Source organism: Cervus canadensis, chromosome 15 (genome assembly GCF_019320065.1).
Source record: "Cervus canadensis isolate Bull #8, Minnesota chromosome 15, ASM1932006v1, whole genome shotgun sequence".
In the NCBI taxonomy this organism is placed as follows: domain Eukaryota; kingdom Metazoa; phylum Chordata; class Mammalia; order Artiodactyla; family Cervidae; genus Cervus; species Cervus canadensis.
In genome coordinates, this window is record NC_057400.1 from 2,938,376 (window position 1) to 2,961,493 (window position 23,118).

General features: G+C 38.9%; 1 protein-coding gene and 1 non-coding gene across 2 annotated transcripts in view; one reads left to right on the forward strand and one right to left on the reverse strand.

Annotated features, from left to right (window-relative positions):
* CNTNAP5 (contactin associated protein family member 5) overlaps positions 1–23,118 on the reverse strand; it is a 995,095-nt gene that overhangs the window by 788,580 nt on the left and 183,397 nt on the right. The window lies entirely within an intron of this gene.
* TRNAC-GCA lies at positions 8,321–8,393 on the forward strand. The gene has a single exon. It is a non-coding gene; the product is annotated as a tRNA-Cys (tRNA).

Below are 23,118 nucleotides of genomic sequence, written 5' to 3' on the forward strand. Positions count from 1 at the left end.
GATGTTATAAAGAGATGCATTTTTAAAATATTCTTTTCCACTGTGTTTATCACAGGATATTAAAAATAGTTCCCTGTGTTATACAGTAGGACCTTGTTTTTTATCGACTCCCTATATAATAGTTTGCATCTGCTAATCCCAAATTCCCAATCCATGCCCCCCACCCCACTGCCTCTTGACAACTGAAGACTTGTGCTCTAGGTCTGTAAATATGTTTCTGTTTCATAAATAAGTTCATTTATGTCATATTTTATATTCCACATATAAGAGATGTCATATAATATTTGTCTTTATCTAGCTAATTTCACTTACTATAATCTCTGGGTTCATCCATGTTGCTACACATAGCATTATTTCCTTCTTTTTATGGCTGAAAAATACTTCATTGTTTATATGTAGCACATCATCTCAATTCATTTGTCCCTTTAGGTTGTTTCCATGTCTAGGCTATTGTAAATAGTGTTTCTGTGAACATTTCTGTTTTGACTATACCAAAGCCTTTGACTGTGTGGATCACAATAAACTGTGGAAAATTCTTCAAGAGATGGGAACACCAGACCACCTGACCTGCCTCTTGAGAAATCTGTTTGGAGGTCAAGAAGCAACAGTTAGAACTGACATGGAACAACAGACTGGTTGCAAATAGGAAAAGGAGTACGTCAAGGCTGTATATTGTCACCCTGCTTATTTAACTTATATGCAGAGTACATCCTGAGAAACACTGGGCTGGATGAATCACAACCTGGAATGAAGATTGCTGGGAGAAATATCAATATCCTCAGATATGCAGAAAGCAAAGAAGAACTAAAGAGCCTCTTGATGAAAGTGAAAGAGGAGAGTGAAAAAGTTGGCTTAAAGCTCAACATTCAGAAAACTAAGATCATGGCATCTGGTTCCATCATTTTCATGGCAAATAGAGGGGGAAACAGTGGCTGACTTTATTTTGGGGGGCTCCAAAATCACTGGAGATGGTGACTGCAGCCATGAAATTAAAAGATGCTGAAACTCCAATGCTTTGCTACCTGATGAGAAGAACTGACTCATTGGAAAAGATCATGATACTGGGAAAGATTGAAGGCAGGAGGAGTAGGGGTGACAGAGAATGAGACGGTTGGGTGGCATCACCGACTCGATGGACATGAGTTTCAGTAAACTCTGGGAGTTGGTGATGGACAGGGAGGGCCTGCATGCTGCAGTCCATGGGGTCACAGAGTAGGACATATAGCAACTGAACTGAACTGAACTGATTCTGGGAAAGATTGAAGGCGGGAGGAGAAGGGGACGACCGAGGATGAGATGGTTGGATGGCATCATCGACTTGATGGACATGAGTTTGAGTAAGCTCTGGGTTGGTGATGGACAGGGAGGCTTGGCATCCTGTAGTCCATGGGGTTGCAGAGAGTCAGACACAACTGAGAGAGTGAACTGAACTGAACACTGGGGTGCAAGTAAGAAGTTGCCATCTTCACTGCCCAAAGAGAGGGGAGTGATGAGTACTATTCAGGAGAAAGGAACTACTCCACCGACCTGAGGTGAGTAGTCCGTCATGCCTTCACAGTGAAACTCTATTCCCTTGCTTCTATATATCTCTTCATGATCAGACACATGGTTACTTTTCTTCTGACACTCTTTACTCCTCAGTCCATTCTCAGGCTTGCCAAATTCCTGGCAGCTTGCAGAGAATGCTGTGTTACCACTCTGGGCCCCTCTATATGTGATTCTATCCTGAATGTCTCCCAAGTTGTCTTCCTTTTACCCACTCGCCAACCCTAATCCCCACACAGTATGTAGGTGTTCCCAGAAACATGCCTTGATCCATCTAGACAGAGAGAACCACTTTCTCTTTCTGACGTCTTTGCTGTCTTATGCAACCCTTTCTAGGAGGAACGTCACAATGATGGGCTTTTGTTTTGATGATTTTGTCACACATCAGGACCCCAGCTCTTTGCAAGCAGGAGCACTCCTTACTTATCTTTCTAATGTCATCACTGTTCACAATGATGATCACAGATCTGTTGCTCAATCATTATATGTTAAGTAAAATTTTGGGTAAATGGAGAATAGTCCTATATTGGGATTGAAAATATGGGCAGGTATAGAACAGTTTTCTAAAACTGGAACTCTCAGGGCAACACTATAGATACTTGTTTGCCCACATCACATAGTAGGAAAATCAAGGCGGTGAGTTCTTGCAGGTACTATATTCAATACACTGTGATGAACCATATGGAAAATAATATTAAAATAATGACTTTATATATGTATAATTGAATCAATTTGTTCTACGGCAGACATTAATACAGTATTGTAAATCAACTAGACTTCAGTTAAAAAATTAAAAATAAAGACTCTGAGTTGTGAGTGCTTAAGGTGAATCTTGATTAATCATCATTGCTATTTTTAATATGTGTGTGATTTCCAAATACTGACTTTATTTGATCTTGGGGAAAAAAACATTTCAGGTGGGTAGTCAGTCTTAAAGGTGACTGTATGGCAAACGAGGGCAGTTATCAGCATCACAGAGGTCTTAGCTGGGAAGGCAAATTACCTGGTCTAACCTCAAAATCCCCTGTTATTCACAGGTAAAATAAACCAAGGCTCTGAGGGTACTGAGGATAAACCTTAACACATGGAGGGGGCCCTGACTGCTAAGCCCACTGAGGACCCAAGCTCTGACAGGCGTGGAGTGTGAAGCAGAATGAAAAGGGTCCAGCTCTGGGCCCCAGCATGCTGCTTGTATAATCTGTCATCCTAAGGACCAACTTGGTGAATTCAGGCAAATCCATTCTCTTTTCTGTGCAACAGCTTCCTCCTTGGAAATGAAACTGATAGTGTCTATTTTCCAAAGGGGAGTTGTGAAAAATCAGGAATATTACGAGACACAAAGAAAAAGAACAGTGTTTGGCACATAAGAACAGCCCAATTAATGAGGCAAAATGTACTAATGATCTGCATTAACTTATATATTAAATACAACATTGTAATGATGACTATCCTTAGGCCTCTGTAAAGATTTTTTAGATTACATTTTGAGAGTACACAAATTTGAATTCTGGAATTGAGAAATGAAAATACTTTCAGTTCCCAATTATCATCCCCCTTAATTTATCACTAGGCCTCTACTTGTCTGGTTTTTCATATTTGGGGATGGAAACTAGGCTGACATGACCAATAAATGGTATGAGTGGCCCCATCTGACCAGCTGTTTCTCTGAAATTTAGACAGATGGCTTGGCTTTATGTCTTTCCCTCTTCTAAAAGGGAGGGAACTAGGCATAGTTCAGGGCTAAGTCCCAAATCTGACCTTTTTGTTCTGGGCATTCCTGTGTATGCTGTTACTCAAACAATATTGATCCCAGCAAAGGCTCTAGAGAGAAGGCAATTTAATATAAGCATATAAATAGTAATTATTCTGAGATCCTCAGATTATGAGATTTCAATTTTGGAAATGCTACCTTTTATGGAACTCAGTAAAAATCTTGGATATAATTTATTGGATCAAACTCTAGAGAATATTTGCTCATCAGAAGACAGAGGAAGGAGTAAGTTACACCAGATAAATTTATTTCACCAAATGTTTCTGTGGTCCAGAGATTCTTCCCATTTGTTAGCAAATATGATCTTACAGGACTCTGTGAAATGACCCACTAGGCACCCAAATATAATGATTTTTTGAGACATTTCAGGTCTCTAGATAATGATTTTTGGGGAACAGGATAAAAATAAAAGCTGTTTCAGGCAAAATGCTTCAGAATGTTCTACTTTTCCTCATAAAATGCTCTTCTTGCTCATCCTGAATTACTTTTGTGATTCTTAAGCAAACGTTGGCTGTAGCTGTGAAGACATAAAATGCTATAAATGTTATATGAACATGTCCAGGTATTTGGTGCTGTAATTTAAAAGCATCAATAAACTGTGAGTTGTGTTCAGAGTTTGCAAATCTGTCACGGTCAGATGAGTTCAATTTCCATTCTTCCCATACCCAACCCTTCAAATTATACAATAACAGATTAAAAATAGCAAGACAATACATTGTATTGTGTTCACTAAATATCTCCATTTTGGAAGAAATCTTTAGCAATCAAATAACATGAGAAAAAACACACTGAAAAGCAATTATAATTTCATTTCATTGCTGGAGACAGTAGTGGTGTATCTCAAAGCTGTGAGCAGAGATTAATGGAGATGAAGGGAGTAGTAAGTGCCTGTGAATCAAGACATTTAACTTTAATGTCTTTGCCAAACATGAGAAGTCATCGTCTCAGTGATGAAATGCATCCTTTGCTATTCTTTCTTCGGTTTTTTGTTTTTTTTTTTTTCTTTTTCCCCCCTAACATTGTACTTTGCAAGCTGAAGGGACCTGACAAGGAGTCAGTTTGAAAGTTAAGGGTTCTCTTCCCGAACAAGGTTAAGTTTAGCTTTGATGACAGTACAGCTTGGAAATCTTCTGCCAAGCATTTCCTCCGGGCAAGAAGGAGAGGATTTTCACTTTCTCTGTCAGCTTTAGCTCTATCTCAAGTGGTTATGAGTCAAGCCTTGGAAGAAAAAAGACAGAATGAAGAATATAAAACCTTGGATGCGTAGCATTGGTCTGAGAGTTCCAGACAGAATTTTTCAAGTGCATTTTGATGAACTAGGTCACAGAGTCTAGTTTCCTAGAGTCAGTACAATGTGTTTGGAAAGGCATTCTGGTTTGTTTAAACAACATTTTAATTGGAAAGCAAATTTAGTGTACTAGTAAGATGCGAATGTATGCCATTTGATACTAAATATTATGTTTGCCAAGCAGATTTGGACTGAACTTATATGAATAGTGACAAGTTAAAAAAGTTAGTTATTGGCCCGCGTTTGATCTTAATTGAGATTTGGATTGGATAGTATCTTTATTGTCGTGCCTGTGCTTTTAAAAGAGGTAGAACCTGATGAAATTTTACTGCGGTCATCTCCCTGTAACACTTAACAGCTTAACACTGTTCCAACATCCTCATGGCTTTTATCATCTATTTTGGTTTATACACCTAATTTTGATTTCTTGGGGAACTTCTTGGAACAGAATTTCTCAAATCTTATTGACATCATGAATTACGAGGGGATCTTGATAAAGTGCAGATTCTGATTCAAGAATATGTTCCCAAATGTCTCTTCCTGCTGGTCCATGAGCCACACAAGTGGATTAGAAAAGCTTTTAACACTCGTGACCTCTCTTTTCTCAGTGAAATGAAGTGAAAGCTGCTATACAGTCCATGGAATTCTCCAGGCCAGATTACTGAGTGGGCAGCCATTCCCTTCTCCAGGGCATCTTCCCAAAGCAGGGATCACATTGCAGGTGGATCCTTTACCAGCTGAGCCACCAGGGAAGCCCTCTCCCTCTAGGCGCCTCTCATTTCATATTTCAGGTAACTGCCTCCCTGGTCCACCTCAGACCTCTGGCATCTGACTAACTCTTGTGGTAGCACACAGGAGAGCTTGGCAAAGCAGTCCCAGTGCCATGGTCAAGGAAAGAGGGGTGATAGGGAAGAAACGAGTGTTATCCGTGTGGGCACCATATGGGCAGATTCTTTTCCTGTCACAAAGTGTATTGCGATGAGGCCACATATAAACCATCCTAGTTTCCATACCTGCCAACAGGATCACATGTGTGTGTACTAAATCACTTCAGTCCTGTCCAACTCTGTGCAACTCTATGAACTGTATCTCACCAGGCCCCTCTGTCCCTGGGATTCTCCAGGCAGGAATACTGGAGTGAGCTTCCATGCCCTCCTTCAGGGGATCTTTCTGACCCAGTGATCAGACCTTCGATCCCTTGGTGCCTCCTGCTTTGGCTGATGGGTTCTTCACCAGTAACTCCACCTGGGAAGCCCTGCCAACAGGATCACAGCACATGTCAATTTTTGATCATAGACAAAAATTTTTGATCATAGGCCGTGGTGACAGGGGACTTATGAAAATTAATTCATTGACTCCTCTTAATACTAATTATGAGTTAGGCATTATTATTTTGGTTTTATAAAGACACAGATTCAGAGCATTTAAGTAGCTTGTCCAAGGTCACAAAGCTGGGATTGGCACTAGATCTGTCCAATCCCTATAGGCATTAACCACCTTATTACCATCTTGCAGAACTGACCCAAGATACATCAGTCCATTCATTCTATTCATTTGCTCTCAGCCTCTCAAACAATCTTGCACTCTTGGAATATTTAGGAAAAAAGCAAGTTATTTCTCCATATACACTACCAAACAGTGTTAAAATACTTATCAGTATATTGAAGCCAAACTTTAAGTATGTTACTCAGCAGAGAACAATGATGTACAACAAAAACTTCCAAAGGGAGATCCCATCCAGTTCCCTTTCAGATATTTTATTATGTGGAATTTGGAATTTTCCTGAACTCCTGCAAGACTAGATCCCCAGGATCTACAGAAGCAACAGGACGCACAGAGGAAGGAAAAGAGAATGCTGGTCAGCCTAGGGTCAGTTCCGCTCCGCTGTCTCTGCTCCTGGAACTGCAAGTAATTGGTTCCTTCTTCTTGGAATCTGGACTTTTGTCTTCCATGACAGAGGAGATTTAAGTTCTCCCTGCCTCACTGAACTTCCTGGCTGTCTCAGGCGTTTACTTGGCTTGGGGACCTAGACAGTCTTGGCTGTGGACATTCAGATTCGGTGTGCCTTTGAACCAAGTAGAAGCTGATGTGTAAACTCTGCTCCTCAAGCCGACCTTTCTATCTCCATATCCACGAGTCCAGGCCTCACCTGACCAGCTGGTTCCACTCACAGACTCACATGAGAGTTTTTATTCTCTCTCAGCATGGCTGCGCGGTGCTGGGGTGACTTTGAGGAGATATCCCACATCCAAGGGCAAAGGAGAAGCCCCAGCAAGATGGTTGGAGGGTGAAATCACATTTAGAATCAAACCCCATACCCACCAGAGATGCTCAGAGAGCTCAAACAAACCTTATGTGCACCAGGACCCAGAGACCCCACAGAGACTGAGACAGGACTGTGTTTGGGTGTCTCCTGAGGAGGTGTGGGTCAGCAGTGGACTGCCGCAGGGGCAGGGGCTCTGGGTGCAGTAGACCTGGGTATGGCATAGACCCTCTTGGAGGAGGTCACTGTTAACCCACCATAGAGCCTCCAGAACATACACAGGGCTGGGAAACAGACTCTGGGAGGCACAGACAGAACCTTGTGAGCACCAGGACCCAGGGGAAAGGAGCAGTGACCCCACAAGAGCCTGGCCCAGACTTGCCCATGAGTGTCCAGGAGTCTCTGGTGGAGGCGTGGGTAAGTGGTGGCCTGCTGCAGGGTTAGGGGCATTGAGTGTACCAGTGCATGCATGGGACATTTCAAAGGAGGACATTATGTTCATTACCTCCACCATAGTTTGGCCTCAGGTCAAATAACAGGGAGGGAACACAGCTCAGACCTTCAAAAGAAAATAGGATTAAAGATTTACTGACCTAAATCAAATTCTCTATGACTATGCAGGGAAGTGACAAACAGATTAGACCTATTAAGGATTAGATCTGATAGACAGAGTTACTGAAGAACTATGGACAGAGGGTTGTGACATTGTACAGGAGGCAGTGATCAAGACCATCCCCAAGAAAAATAAATACAAAAAGGCAAAATGGTTGTTTGAGGAGGCCTTACAAGCAGCAAGGAAAACAAAAGAAGTGAAAGACAAAGGAGAAAAGGAAAGATATACCCATTTGAATGCAGAGTTCCAAAGAATAGCGAGGAGATATAAGAAAGCCTTCCTCACTAATCAATGCAAAGAAATAGAGGAAAACAATAGAATGGGAAAGACTAGAGATCTCTTACAGAAAATTAGAGATACCAAGGGAAAATTTCATGCAAAGATGGGCATAATAAAAGAAAGAAATGGTATGGACTTAACAGAAGCAGAGGATATTAAGAAGAGGTGGCAAGAATACACAGAAGAACTGTACAAAGAAGATCTTCATGACCCAGATAATCATGATGCTGTGATCACTCACCTAGAGCCAGACATCCTGGAATGCAGTCAAGTGGGCCTTAAGAAGCATCATTATGAACAAAGCTAGTGGAGGTGACGGAATTCCAGTTGAGCTATTTCAAATCCTAAAAATTAATGCTGTGAAAGTGCTGCACTCAATATGCCAGCAAATATGGAAAACTCAGCAGTGACCACAAGACTGGAAAAGGTCAGTTTTCATTCCAATCCCAAAGAAAGGCAATGCTGAAGAATGTTAAAACTACTGCACAATTGCACTCATCTCACATGCTAGCCAAAAAAAAATGCCCAAATTCTCCAAGCCAGGATTCAACAGTATGGGCCTTCCTGGTGGCTCAGCTGGTAAAGCGTCTGCCTGCAATGCAGGAGACCCAAGTTCAATCCCTGGCTCAGGAAGATCCCCTGGAGAAGGAACTGGCATCCCACTCCAGTATTCTTGACTGGAAAACACCACGGTCAGAGGAGATTCAACAGTACATGAACTGTGAACTTCCAGATATTCAAACTGGATTTAGAAAAGGCAGAGGAACCAGAGATCAAATTGCCACCATCCGTTGGATCATTGAAAAAAGCAAGAGAGTTCCAGAAAAACATCTACTTCTGTTTTATTGACTATGTCAAAGCCAAAGAATTGATGCTTTTGAACTGTGTTGTTGGAGAAGACTCTTGAGAGTCCCTTGGACAGCAAGGAGATCCAACCAGTCTATCCTAAAGGAAATCAGTCCTTAATATTCATTGGAAGGACTGATGCTGAAGGTGAAACTTCAATACTTTGGCCACCTGATCCTAGGAACTGACTCATTGGAAAAGACCCTGCTGCTGGGAAAGATTGAAGGTGGGAGGAGAAGGGGATGACAGAGGTTGAGGTGGTTGGATGGCATTACCAACTCAATGGACATGAGTTTGGGTAAATGCTTGGAGTTGGTGATGGACAGGGAAGCCTGGTGCAGTCCATGGAGTCACAGAGAGTTGGACATGGCTGAGTGACTGAACTTAACTGATTCTTTAACTTTATAGTACTGAAAAAATGCTGACATGAAAACTCCATTTAGAAACCAAGGCCTTCCTTGGAGAGCTCTCAGAGTGACCATTGTATTGCTTTTGTGAGGTGTGTGCTAACACTCACAACTCATTTTTCAGTATAGCTCTGGTGTCAATTTTGAATTATTACTGCAACAGTCATATTGAGAATAAGAAATTGGGAGAAGCTTCAGTTTAGAGCTAGAAGGACCATAAATGACTGGTATAATATATTTTTCTATCTTGATTTTCTTGTTATTGTTCAGTTGCTAAGTCGTATCCAACTCTTTGCAACCCCATGATTACAGCATGCTTGGCTACCCATGTCCTTCACTATCTCCCAGAGTTTGCTCAAACTCATGTCCATTGAATTGGTGATGCCATCCAGCCTCTCATCCCTGCACTCAGTCTTTCCAGCATCAGGGTGTTTTTCCAATGAGTCAGCTCTTTACATTGGGTGGCCAAAATATTGGAGTTTCAGCTTCAGGATCAGTCCTTCTAATGAATATTCAAGCTTGATTTAAGATTGACTGGTTTGATCTCCTTGCTGTCCAAGGGAATCTCAAGAGTCTTCTCCAGCACCATGATTGAAAAGCATCAATTTCTCAGTACTCAGCTTTCCTTATGATACAACTCTCACATCTGTATATGACTAGAGGAAAAGCCATAGCTTTGACTGCACAGATCCTTGTCAGCAAAGTGATGTCTCTGCTTTTCAATATTCTCTCTAGGTATGTCATAGTTTTTCTTCCAAGGAGCAAGTGTCTTTTAATTTTGTGGCTCCATTCACTGTCCACAGTGATTTTGAAGCCCAAGAAAATTAAATCTGCCTCTGTTTCCACTTGTCCCCCATCTATTTGCCATGAAGCAATGGGAGCTCATGCCATTATGTTAGTTTTTTGAGGGTTGAGTTTTAAGCTAGCTTTGCATCCAGAGGCTCTTTAGTTCCTATTCATTTTCTGCTTGTAGAGTGGTATCATCTTGATTTTAGAAATATTTTATTTACTTATCTATTTTAACTGGAGTTGATTTATAATGTTGTGGTAATTTCTGTTGTATGGCAAAGTGATTCAGTTATACAGTTATATACATTCTTCTTCATATTCTTTTCCATTATGGTTGATCACAAGATACTGAATATAGATCCCTTTGCTATACAGTAGGACCTTGTTGTTTATCTATTCTCTACATAACAGCTTGCATCTATAAATCCCAAACTCCCAATCCATTCTTTCCCCACTTCCACTCACTCTTGATAACCACAAATCTGTTCTGAGTGTCTGTGAGTCTATTGGAAAGAGTTTTAAATAATTATATTAATATTTTTCATATTAGCCTTCTCTGGAAATTTGGGGCATGTACACGATTAAGCTAATATTTGAGTTAGTATCAGACTGTTTTACATTATTGCATACATTTTGAAGGTATGCTTCAGGAAGCTTCTTTTAAAAAATGGCTCCAATTTCAATTATCCAAACACCATTTGGGAGGCAAAAAAAAAAAAAAAGGCAAAGCAAAACAGGATTAATGATAAGGTTAATGGACAGAGTTTACAATTCTTTGCCAAGTTGCATACTTAAGATAGAAAAATACTATGGAATATGGCCTGAAATTATTGTTTCTGTAAGCTTACATCAAAGATATTTCAGAACAAACCCAAGTATACAAAGTCCTAATCTGTACCTAAAGTCAAATATGGCTTCCCTCCAGCACACATTCCTGAAGGCCTTAATTATATTAATGTTTCCTGTTTTGGAACCAGGATGGTGGCTGGCTGTGGGTGGCTGGCTGTGGGTGGCTCCTGTCACTTATTACGTTACATGATGGTTACTGACAGTCTCTCCAACTAGACGGTGAATCTCAGAACGAGCTCTATGCATTACTCTGTTCTGTGGGGAGATGAATACAGTGTAAAAGGAGCAGGGTTTCAGATGCATGCCCTTGAATAACCTACTTAACCTCTCTGAACTTCATTTTCTTTGATATAAAATGAAACATATACCCTTATATAGTATGACCGTTTTGAGGAAAATTAAATGTGGTCACATATAAAGGACTTAGCTTATTGTAAGACATTTTTTTTTCATTGAATGAAAGATTCTTTGAATCGTGTAATGCTTTACAATTTGGGGGGCTTCCTGGTGGCGCAGATGTAATGAAACTGACTGCGATGCAGGAAACTGAGTTCGATCCCAGGGTTGGGAAGATCCCCTGGGAAGGGAATGGCAATCCACTCCAGTATTCTTGCCTGGAGATTTCATGTACAGACCATGGGGTCACAAAGAGTCAGACATGACTGAGCGACTAACACAATTTTCAGTGGTTTTGCACATGATTTCATACCATCTCATAGGAACCATTTTTAAAAATCCCATGCCCCTTTATTGCCCCACCTCCTTTTCCTTCTCTCCACTGGTAACCACTAGTTTGTTCTCTATATCTGTGAGTCTGCTTCTTCTTTTTATTATATTCACTATATACATATATATATATGTGTATATATATATTTGCTGTGTTTATATTCACTATATATATATATATATTTGCTGTGTTTTTATTTTTTTTAAGTTTCCACATACAAGTGATATCAAATAGTTTTTGTCTTTCCCTATTTGACTTTTTCAATAAACATAATATCTTTTCGGTCGATCCATGTTGTGGCCAATTTGTAGAATTTCATTCTTTTTTTATGGCTGAGTAATATTACAGTGTATAGATATGTACCACATCTTCCATGCCCATTCATTTGTTGGTGGGCACTTTAGTTGCTTCCATATCTTGGCTATTGTGAATAGTGTTGCTGCGGACATTGGAGTACATGTATCTTTTTGAATTAGTTTTTAAATTTTTTTTTTTCAGATACATAGCAGGAGTGGAATTGTTGGGTCATATGGTAGTTTATTTTTAGTGTTTGTTTTTTTCCCCTAGAAATCTCATTTTATTGTAAAGATTTAGCAATTGTTTATTCTTTTTCTTTTCCAAGAGTCAGTGGTAGTGAAATATATCCTGATTAGCTGATTAATATAATTTCTATAATTATTATAAACTGCTACCCTTTAATCATGCTTGTATCTTTCTTAACTAAGTTTATAAGTAGTGTATGTACCTGAGAGAGGGTTCTGGCAGGTTCCTTCTGAAGACTTTGTTCTGTCACCCCAATTTAGTGATCTTTAAAAATAATTATATCAACAGTAGACATTGTTTTGCACCCTGATATCATGTAGAAGGCTAAGATATGAGTCTTCTCCCTAGGATCCTGACTCATGGAAGCAAATGCTTAAATTCTTTCCACCACGAAGAAGGAAAAGATCCAGTATAATCTCGCTGGAGAGCAATGGCTGAAAAGTGTTTCAAAACATCCAATATTCTTTGGAAGAGAAGGAAACTTAGAAATTGAACTAAATCATTGCATAGGATCAATATCACTGCATTTTATGAAAATTTGATCTTCCTCCTTTGTTATTTTTTTCATTAGTAGTCATAAAGTTAAGACAGAGATGCTTTTTTTTTTTTTTTGCCCAGCACTGCAAATATTATTAAACACTTACATTTCATGAGCTAGTTTTCCAAAGATAACAAATAGTGAAAAAAAAAAGAGACATTTTGAAATGATTGTTATAAGAGCCAATAATACTGCAATACAAGTGGATCTATATTCAATTCAATTCTCTGCTGACTATCCCCTCATAGCAAATCACTCACCAACCTCCACCTCTGTACCCCAGCCCAGTCTCCAAACAAAAGAAAGAAGAAAGAATGGAAAAAGATTAGAAAGAAAGAAGGAAGGAGAAACAGTGGAAAAGAAGGAAGAAAGGGAGGAAGAGGGGTAGAATAAAAGAGAAAGAAGCTATGGTTTCCCAAATTTAAATTTTCTCAGAAATTTCTGAATTTCAGGATCATTTGGAATTTTATAAAACAAAATGAAACTTAACCTTATAAAACTGAAAGTCAGTGTTAAATTATTCTGAAACTTAAATTTTCCAGTCAAAATTTATTTTTTCATCTGCCCACAATCACAAGCCTAAATCTAACTCAATCTTTTAAAGCTTTGTTTGAGTTTTTTGATCATGTGAATATTCAACATTTGTGAATATCCACATTTCTATTGAATTTAGGTTATTTTACAGTATTATAAATACTATTTAATAAACATCCTTATGTAAATGTGTGAGTATATCCAGAAATAAGGATTCTGGATTATAATATATGTATATTTTAATTTTTATCAGAAATTGTCATATTATTCTTCAAAGTGATTGTGTCAATTTACATCCACTGCCAGCAATATCAGACAGCTTTTCTTCCTTCCACATATTTCTGAACACTTGATATTGTAGATGCTTTATTTTTACCAACATGTCAGGTAAATAATGTTTCCTAGATTATGGGAGGGTGTCTTTCTAATAGTCTATTGACCATTTAAATTTCTTCTACTTTTTGCCAACTTTGTTTGCTTTTCTTTTTTTTGTTTATTGTGTTGTTTGTTTTATCTTGTTGATTTTCAGAAGTTTATCATATATTCTGAATACTAATTTTTTGTCATATTATATAGTCAGAGCACCATTTTTCCTGTCTTTACTTGCTTTTAACTTTTCATCAGACTCACATTTCCTCAGATTTCAGGCTAATTCTGATTCTAACTAGAGTTTCTCACCACAGAGCAAGCATTATCTTTAATAATGAACAACTGAAACCATTCCTGTAGTATTATTTCTAAGACAAACACAGCCATCATGAACAATTCTTACTCAACACAAAGCCCAGTTACAATAGCGTAGAAAGAAAAAGAAAGAAAATTTCTTATCGTTGGAAAGGAGAGAGCATAACTCTCATTATCTGCCAGTGATATGATTGTAAACTTAGAAAACCCTAAACCATTACAGAGAAATTATTAGAATTAATAAGAGCATCAGTCAAGTTGTTAGAGGGAAAATCAATGTATAAAAATCAATTTTGTTTATAAACTCCAGCAGCAAATAATTGAAAATATGATTTTAAAAACAAAATTTATAGTAGTATCAAGAGTCTTGAATAAATCTAATAAAGGGTGTAGAAAATTATAAAATGTTTAAAAGGCATTTTAAAAGACCCAAACAAATGGAAAGGAATTCATTATATCTGAATATGAAGGCTTGATATTGTAAAATTGGCAATTGTCATTTTCCCTAAATAGATATATAAATTTATTCAAACATTAATCCAAACTCCACATCTGAATTTTTTTTTTTTGCCTTTTGTCCCTCTCTTTTGTCCTTCCTCTTTTTAAACTCTAACAAGCTAATACCAAAGCTTATTTAGAAGAGTGAAGACCCAGAAATGTGCAAGATTTTCCCAGCAAAGAAAAAAATGAGTGCCCTGGTATCTGTAAATACTTATTAAATATCTGTCATAATTAAGACAGTGTGAGTACTGTCATGAGAAAGAACATTACCAATGCAAAAAATAAGTTAATAAATAGAAAACCAATCAATCATCAATCAACTTGTCACACCCCCAGAAATATATGGACACTTGATTCATTATAGAACTCCTGCTATGGATCAGTAAGGAAAGAATATATTTTACAACTAATGATGCTGAAAAAAAATCCATTTTGATATATATGAAACTGATGAACTGCTACTTACTCCACACACAAAATAATGCATCACCTAACAGAAGCTGCCTGGTGGCTCAGAGGGTAAAGCGTCTGCCTGCAATGTGGGAGACCTGCGTTCGATCCCTGGGTTGGGAAGATCCCCTGGAGAAAGAAATGGCAACCCAGTCCAGTACTCTTGCCTGGAAAATCCCATGCATGGAGAAGCCTGGTAGGCTACAATCCATGGGGCCGCAAAGAGTCAGACATGACTGAGCGACTTGACTTCACTTCTTCTTCTTAAGAGAAGCAGAAGATATTAAGAAGATGTAGCAAAATACACAGAAGAACTGTACAGAAAAGGACTTAGTGACCCGGATGACCATGACGGTGTGATCACTCACCTGAGCCAGAAGTCTTGGAGTGCAAAGTCAAGTGGGCCTTAGGAAGCAGTGCTACAAATAAAGTTAGTGGAGGTGATGGAAATGCAGCTGAGCTATTGATATCCTAAAAGATGATGCTGTTAAAGTGCTGCACTCGGTATGCCAGCAAATTTGGAAAACCCAGCAGTGGCCACAGACTGGAAAAGTTCAGTTTTTATTCCATTTCCAAAGGAAGGCTATGCCAAAGAATATTAAAACTACCACACAATTGCACATTTCACCTGCTAGTAGAGTAATGCTCAGAATCCTTCAAGCTAGGCTTCAACAATACATGAACTGAAAGCTTCCAGATACACGAGCTTGATGTAGAAAAAGTAGAGGAGCCGGAGATCAAGTTGCCAACATCTGTTGGATCATATAAAAAGCAAGGGGATTCCAAAAAACATCTACTTCTGCTTCATGCTGCTGCTGCTGCTAAGTCGCTTCAGTCGTGTCCGACTTTGTGTGACCCCATAGACAGCAGCTCACCAGGCTCCCCCGTCCCTGGGATTCTCCAGGCAAAACCACTGGAGTGGGTTGCCGTTTCCTTCTCCAATGCATGAAAGCGAAAAGTGAAAGTGAAGTCGCTCAGTCGTGCCTGACTTTTAGTGACCCCATGGATTGCAGCCTACCAGGCTCCTCTGTCCATGGGATTTTCCAGGCAAGAGTACTGGAGTGGGGTGCCATTGCCTTCTCCGCTTCTGCTTCATAGATTATGCTAAATCCTTTGACTGTGTGGATCACAACAAACTTTGGAAAATTCTTAAAGAGATGGGAATACCAGATCACCTTACTTGTCTCCTGAGAAACCTGCGTGTAGGTTAAGAAGCAATAGTTAGAACTGGACGTGGAACAACAGATTGATTCAAAACTGGGAAAGGAGTACATCAAGGCTGTATGTCACCCTGCTAATTTAACTTATATGCAAAGAACACCATGCAGAATGCCAGGCTGGATGAAACACAGGTGGAATCAAGATTGTGGGAGAAATATCAACAACCTCAGATAGGCAGATAATACCACTCTTATGGAAAAAAGCACAGAGAAACTAGAGAGCCTCTTGATGAAGGTGAAAGAGGAGAGTGAAAAGCTGGTTTAAAACTCAACATTCAAACAAAAAAACGAAGATCATGGCTCTCATCCCATCATTTCAATGCAAATAGATAGGGAAAAAGTGGAAAGAGTGACAGATTTTTCTTTTGCGGGGGGGGGGGGGTCCAAAATCACTGCAGTTGTTGACTGCAGTCATGAAATTAAAAGATACTTGCTGCTTGGAAGGAAGACCATAACAAACCTAGATAACATAATAAAATCAGAGACATCGCTTTGCAGACAAAGTTTCATGTAGTCAAAGCTATGGTTTTTCCAGCAGTCATGTATGGATAGATGTGAGAGTTGGACCATAAAGAAGATTGAGTACTGAGGAATTAATTCTTTTGAATTGTGGTGCTGGAGAAGACTCTTTAGAGACCTTTGCACAGCAAGGAGATCAAATCAGTCAATCCTAAAGGAAATCAACCCTGAATATTCATTGGAAGGACTGATGCTGAAGCTGAAGTTCTAATACTTTGGTCACCTGATGTGAAGAGCCAACTCATTGGAAAAGACCCTGATGCTAGGAAGGACAGAGGGTGAGAGAAGGGGGCAACAGAGAATGAGATGATTTGATGGTATCATCAACTCAATGGATATGAGTTTGAGCAAACTCGAGGAGACAGTGAAAGACAAGGAAATGCTGCAGTCAATGGGGTTGCAAAGAGTTGGACATTACTGTGGGACTGAACAACAACAAAGATAAAGCTTTAAATGTAAAAGCCAGAACGAAAAAGAAAAAAAAGAAAAATTATTAAGAGAATGTCTTCATGACTTTGAGGTAGAAAACTTGCTTTTAAACAAAATACAGAAAATTCAAATTACCAAGGAAATGAACTAATTCTACAACATAAAAATGGAAGACTGTCCATTTAAAAAAATACATTAAATAGAATAAAAACAAGTCACAGATTGGGAGATAATTTTGGCAACCATATAACTGACATGACATTAGAATCCTTAATATATAAATAGTATCTATAAATAGATTTTTAAAAGGCAGATGGTCCAGTAGAAAAATATTTAAAATATAAGAACTTAAAAAGAAACTAAAAAAAAATAAAAGAAACTAAATATATATATATATATGGTTCATAAATTGAACAATGAAAAAATTTATTATTTAGGGAAATGAGAAGTAAAATGGAAATGTAAAACTATTCTGCTCCCTATATTTTAAAACAAAACAAAACTTCTTACCATAAGAAGTCGGTGAAAATAAATAGCAACAGGAATGCTTACAAATCACTTGTAAAATGATAAAACCATTTTGGACAACATTTGGATATTATTAACAAGGTCAAGATACATACAACTTATGACCACTGAATCACCTTGCTAGGTGCATACTTTAAACACTTGTTTTCGCAAATGCACTGTGGTAAGTGCAGCATTATTTACCATCATGTACCAGAAAACAGCCTGGCATTTCTCATGATGTACTCTGCATATAAGTTAAATAAGTAGGGTGACAATATACAGCCTTGACGCACTCCTTTTCCTATTTGGAATCAGTCTGTTGTTCCATGTCCAGTTCTAACTGTTGCTTCCTGACCTGCATACAGGTTTCTCAAGAGGCAGGTCAGGTGGTCTGGTATTCCCAACTCTTGAAGAATTTTCCACAGTTTATTGTGATCCACAGAGTCAAAGGCTTTGGCATAGTCAATAAAGCAGAAATAGATGTTTTTCTGGAACTCTTTTGCTTTTTCAATGATCCAGTGGATGTTGGGAATTTGATCCCTGGTTCTTCTGCCTTTTCTACAACCAGCTTGAACATCTGGAAGTTCACAGTTCACATATTGATGAAGCCTGGCTTGGAGAATTTTGAGCATTACTTTACTAGCGTGTGAGATGAGTGCAGTTGTTTTGTAGTTTGAGCATCCTTTGGGACTGACTTTGTTTGGGATTGGAATGATAACACCACGCTTATGGCAGAGAGTGAAGAGGAACTAAAGAGCCTCTTGACGAAAGTGAAAGAGGGGAGTGAAAAAGTTGGCTTAAAGCTCAACATTCAGAAAACTAAGATCATGGCTTCTGGTCCCATCACCTCATGGAAAATAGATGGGGAAACAGTGGAAACAGTGTCAGACTTTATTTTGAGGTGGCTCCAAAATCACTGCAGATGGTGACTGCAGCCATGAAACTAAACGGCACTTACTCCTTGGAAGGAAAGTTATGACCAACCTAGACAGCATATTAAAAAGCAGAGACATTACTTTGCCAACAAAGGTCAGTCTGCTCAAGGCTATGGTTTTTCCAGTGGTCATGTATGGATGTGAGAGTTGGACTGTGAAGAAAGCTGAGTGCCGAAGAATTGATGCTTTTGAAGTGTGGTGTTGGAGAAGACTCTTGAGCAGTCCGTTGGACTGCAGGGAGATCCAATCAGTACATCCTGAAGGAGATCAGTCCTGGGTGTTCATTAGAAGGACTTACACTGAAGCTGAAACTCCAATACTTTGGCCACCTCATGCAAAGAATTGACTCATTGGAAAAGACCCTGATGCTGGGAAGGATTGGGGGCAGGAGGAGAAGGGGACGACAGAGGATGAGATGGCTGGATGGCATCACCAACTCGATGGACATGAGTTTGAGTAAACTCCGGAAGTTGGTGATAGACAGGGAGGCCTGGTGTGCTGCGGTTCATGGGGTCACAGAGTTGGACACAACTGAATGACTGAACTGAACTGAACTGAGCAGAAAACAGAAAGTTACATAAATATCAACTAACAATAGAATGCATAAATAGCCTTGTATGTGATTACAAAGGAAAACCACCCCATTGAAAACACACTGAAGCTACATGCAGAAACATCTATGAAACTCACAAATGAAAAAATCAACTCCTACAAGAAAATGCAGCAAAATGATCTATTTATATGAAGTTTAAAAATCACATAAAGCTAAACATAGAACTGTAGGTGTTAAAAAACTTTTTAAAGGAACGCAAGGTAACAATCAAAGCAACGTTTATCGGGATATGGGGCATCTGCAAAAGTGGAAGAAAGAGAAGATGAATTGCGACTGATAGACTGCCACATGATAATGTCATTCTCCCTAAATTGAGGTGGGGGCATAGAGATACATATACATTGTTATTATCCATGTATTTCACATAATTTATCAATAGCATTTACATACACTCAATTTAATAAAAAACATCTACAAGGATGAAGTAAATATTTGATGTACAGATGAAAGTATATAAGTTATTCAGAACTGATATAGGAACCTGAGACACTGCATAGAGGTCCTTGATTCAGACCACCTACCATTTCACCTGGTGGCTTTTTGAAAAGTGTGTGCATCCTGCCCATCTCACCACCAAAAGATGCTGTGATACAGGCTGGGGCTGAATCTTTAAGAAAAGTCTGGGAAGGACTAAAGCAGGTGACAGTCTACAGCTTATTGGAGGAATTTTTATACTGAGACATTGTGTGTGACCCTGGGTGAACTTTGGCCATCATGGTTTATTTCCTTTGCCCTTTACTAATTGTTTAATTAACTGCTTTACTAGCTCATCTTTTCATTAATCTCTTAAAAATGTTTTTGTTGTTATTGTTGTTACATGAGTATTTACAGTGGGAACTGGAATGCTTTCTAGATGCTCTGAGATTCAAGAGCAATACACTGGTAGTACTTCCACAAAATATGCTATCCTTTTGTGGCAACCATCATCTTTCAGTAAATGAGTACGGGTTACTGAAGACATCAACTTTGCATGGAAATAAGGAGAACAATAGAAAGGAAAACTTGGGGTTCCCTAATAGCTCAGCTGGTAAAGAATCCACCTGCAATGCAGGAGACCCGAGTTCTATTCCTGAGTCGGGAAGATCCACTGGAGAAGGGATAGACTACCCACTCCAGTATTCTGGCCTGGAGAATTCTATGGACTGCAGAGTCCACGGGGATAGCAAAGAGTCGGACAGAACTGAGTGACTTTTTCACTTTCTTTCTACTCATACAAACTCATAGCATATCTTTCACAGTAAGAGTACTACTGTGCAATCATCCCATTTTTATTTCTACTTTTAAATTTATTTATTTATTTAATTGGAGGACAGTTGATTTACAATGTTGTGTTAGTTTTAGGTATGCATCAAAATGATTTAGTTACACATAGTCATATATCTAGTTTTTTCAGACTTTTCCCGTATAGGTTATTACAAAATATTGAGTAGAGTTACCTGTGCTATACAGTAGGTCCTTGTTGGTTATCTATTTTATATGTAGTAGGAGGAGAAGGGGACGACAGAGGATGAGATGGCTGGATGGCATCACCGACTCGATGGACATGGGTTTGAGTAAACTCCGGGAGTTGGTGATGGACAGGGAGGCCTGGCGTGCTGCGATTCATGGGAGCCGGACACGACTGAGAGACTGAACTGAGAACTGAGTGTGTTTATGGTACTCTCAAACTCCTAATTTTCCCCTCCCTCTATTTTCCTCTGGTAACCATAAGTTTGTTGTCTATGTTGTGCTGTTTCTGTTTTGTATATAAGTTTATTTGTGCCAGTTTTTTAGATTCCACATATGAGTGATATCATATGGTATTTGTCTTTCATTGTCTGACTTACTTCACTTGGTTTGATAATCTCTAGGTCCATCCATCATCTTACTTTTGAAATTGAGTGCATCACCCTCAAAACAATCCTTCAAGGTATACCTTTATCATAACAGGAACCTGATACTGGTGAAGTTTAGTAATTTAGCTATGAAGTAGAAGATCCAAGATATGAATCTCAAGTTGACTCAAATAACTTCCTTTGAAGCATCCTAATATGCTTATCCTTTACTCCATCTCACATAGAGACAGATTTTCTTAAAAATAGCACTCCTTTCTTCCTTATGGAAAGCAGTATCTTGAACAGTTTAAGCCATTGTATATGTAACTTGACAATTTTCTTCTTCTTTTGGACATTTTTCAAATCATGATTTCCTGTTCCAAAAAAAAAAAAAAAAAAAACACAGCTATTTTTATCTAGTGCCATTTATTTTTCAAAAGGGCAGTAAAAATGACTTTGCATGAAGTACCATGATGCCCTGCGGCAATTACGTGCATCGTCAAGTCAGAGGTCCACATTCCACGTTAACTCACAGTGGGCAACTTGGATGCACTTTACAAATTATCTCTTATTTTGAAAAACTGAGAGCAAATTAAAGCTGCTTATTCCAAGCCATAGCTTGTTTGCCCTCGCCTAGAAAAAAACGGAATTTATCCTAGTCACAGAAACTTGAGTTAACGATATTCCTAATTTTAGGTTCCCTTCTTATTTTTTCCCTCCCATATCTTATTCTCCTTTATATCATCCGTGTTCCCTTCTCCATTCTATAGAAGCAATCCTTCTTACGTGATTGATGTGTATATTTTATTACATTTAGTCTCGCTAAATTATTTTTTAAACTATATGTACATATATCAACAGCTATTGTAAGCAAAATTATATTATCTAGGAATGGACAAGCTACAGCCCAGGCCAGACCCAGCCTGCTGCCTGTTGTTGTAAGTGACATTTTACTGGGTCACAGCCGTATCCATCCGCTTGGGTCTCCTCCACGGGGCTGTGTCCTCTGCTGCAGTGGCATTGCTGAGCAATGGCAAAACAGACCCTCTGGCTCACAGATCCAGAAATGCTTACTTTCAGGCCGTTTATAGAACAGGTTTGCTGCCCTCTGGGGGGTTCATTGACAGTATTTTTATTTTACCCCTACCGGCAGCGAGGGGTGCTGAACCTCGCATATGTCCCCTGGGGCCCGGGAGAGTGTTAGTAGCTCAGTCATGCCCAACTCTGTACTGCAGTCTGCCTGGCTCCTCTGTCCATAGAATTCTCCAGGCAAGAGGACTGGAGTGGATACAGTCATTTCCTTCTCCACGAGGATCTTCCTGGCCTACAGACTGAACCCCAATCTCCTGCATTGTAGGCAGATATTGATTATCTGAGCCACCAGGGAAGTCCCTCCCTGGAGCCCTAAAAAACGCTAAGCTAAGTATTGACGGGAGTGTCCCTCCAGGGGCCTGAAAGAGAATTTCCAAAAGAGGACTCCAGAGTCACAAAGGTGTGAGGGTCCCCAGCAGCTAGCTCTCCAGCAGGGACACCCCAGGCCACACTGTCCAAGCCACCCACCCACAGCAACCCTTGGACTTGCACAGAGGTTGGCCTCTTTCCAGAGTAATCATTTTGTTTAAATTTGCATTACTAATTTTTTAAAAAGATTGAGCTTCTTTTCAGATGCTTTTTTATGTTTTGTGAGTTTTTCTTCTGAAAGTGACTATGATCTGTGTGTTTGTCCTTTTTCTTTGGGAGTGGTTGTCCTTTTAGTCATTGATTGTGATGTGCAGGATTTCTCACATGTTTTAGCAACAATCCCTTTCTGAATTGGGATATTTCAAACAACTTCTGCTGTCCTGCCATTCATCTCTATGTTTTTGTCCATTGTGCCAATGTTAAAACATATTCTTTTCTGAAAGATTAATGCTGAAATTAATGGAGCTTTCATTATGACTGTCATAATAATACTGTTGTATTGTGTGATATATATGATTATACATAATGGCTTTGGATAATGTTATGTATGATACATATAATGCCATTTGTAATATATACTATGTTATATATAATGTATATTGTTAGTTATATATTATTTTATTATATTATTTCAATAAAGCTACAAAGTTATAACTAAATAATTCTAAGTAAGTTTTTAAAAATATGCTTTTATTTTCAAACAATATATAATAGCTTTGTCACCGGTTTAATAATATCTTAAACATAGTGTGCACTGTTATATATTCCATATACTTATATATGCTATATTATATATACTTTTATTATATTATTGTTACAAAGTCACAACTAATTTATTCTAGATAATTTTTAAAAAAAAATTTAAATGGAATGGCAACAGACTGCAATATTCTTCACCGGAGAATTCCACGGACAAAGGAGCCTGGCTAACTATAGTCCTTGGGGTGGTGAAGAGTCGGACAGAATTGAGCGGCTAACACACACACACAT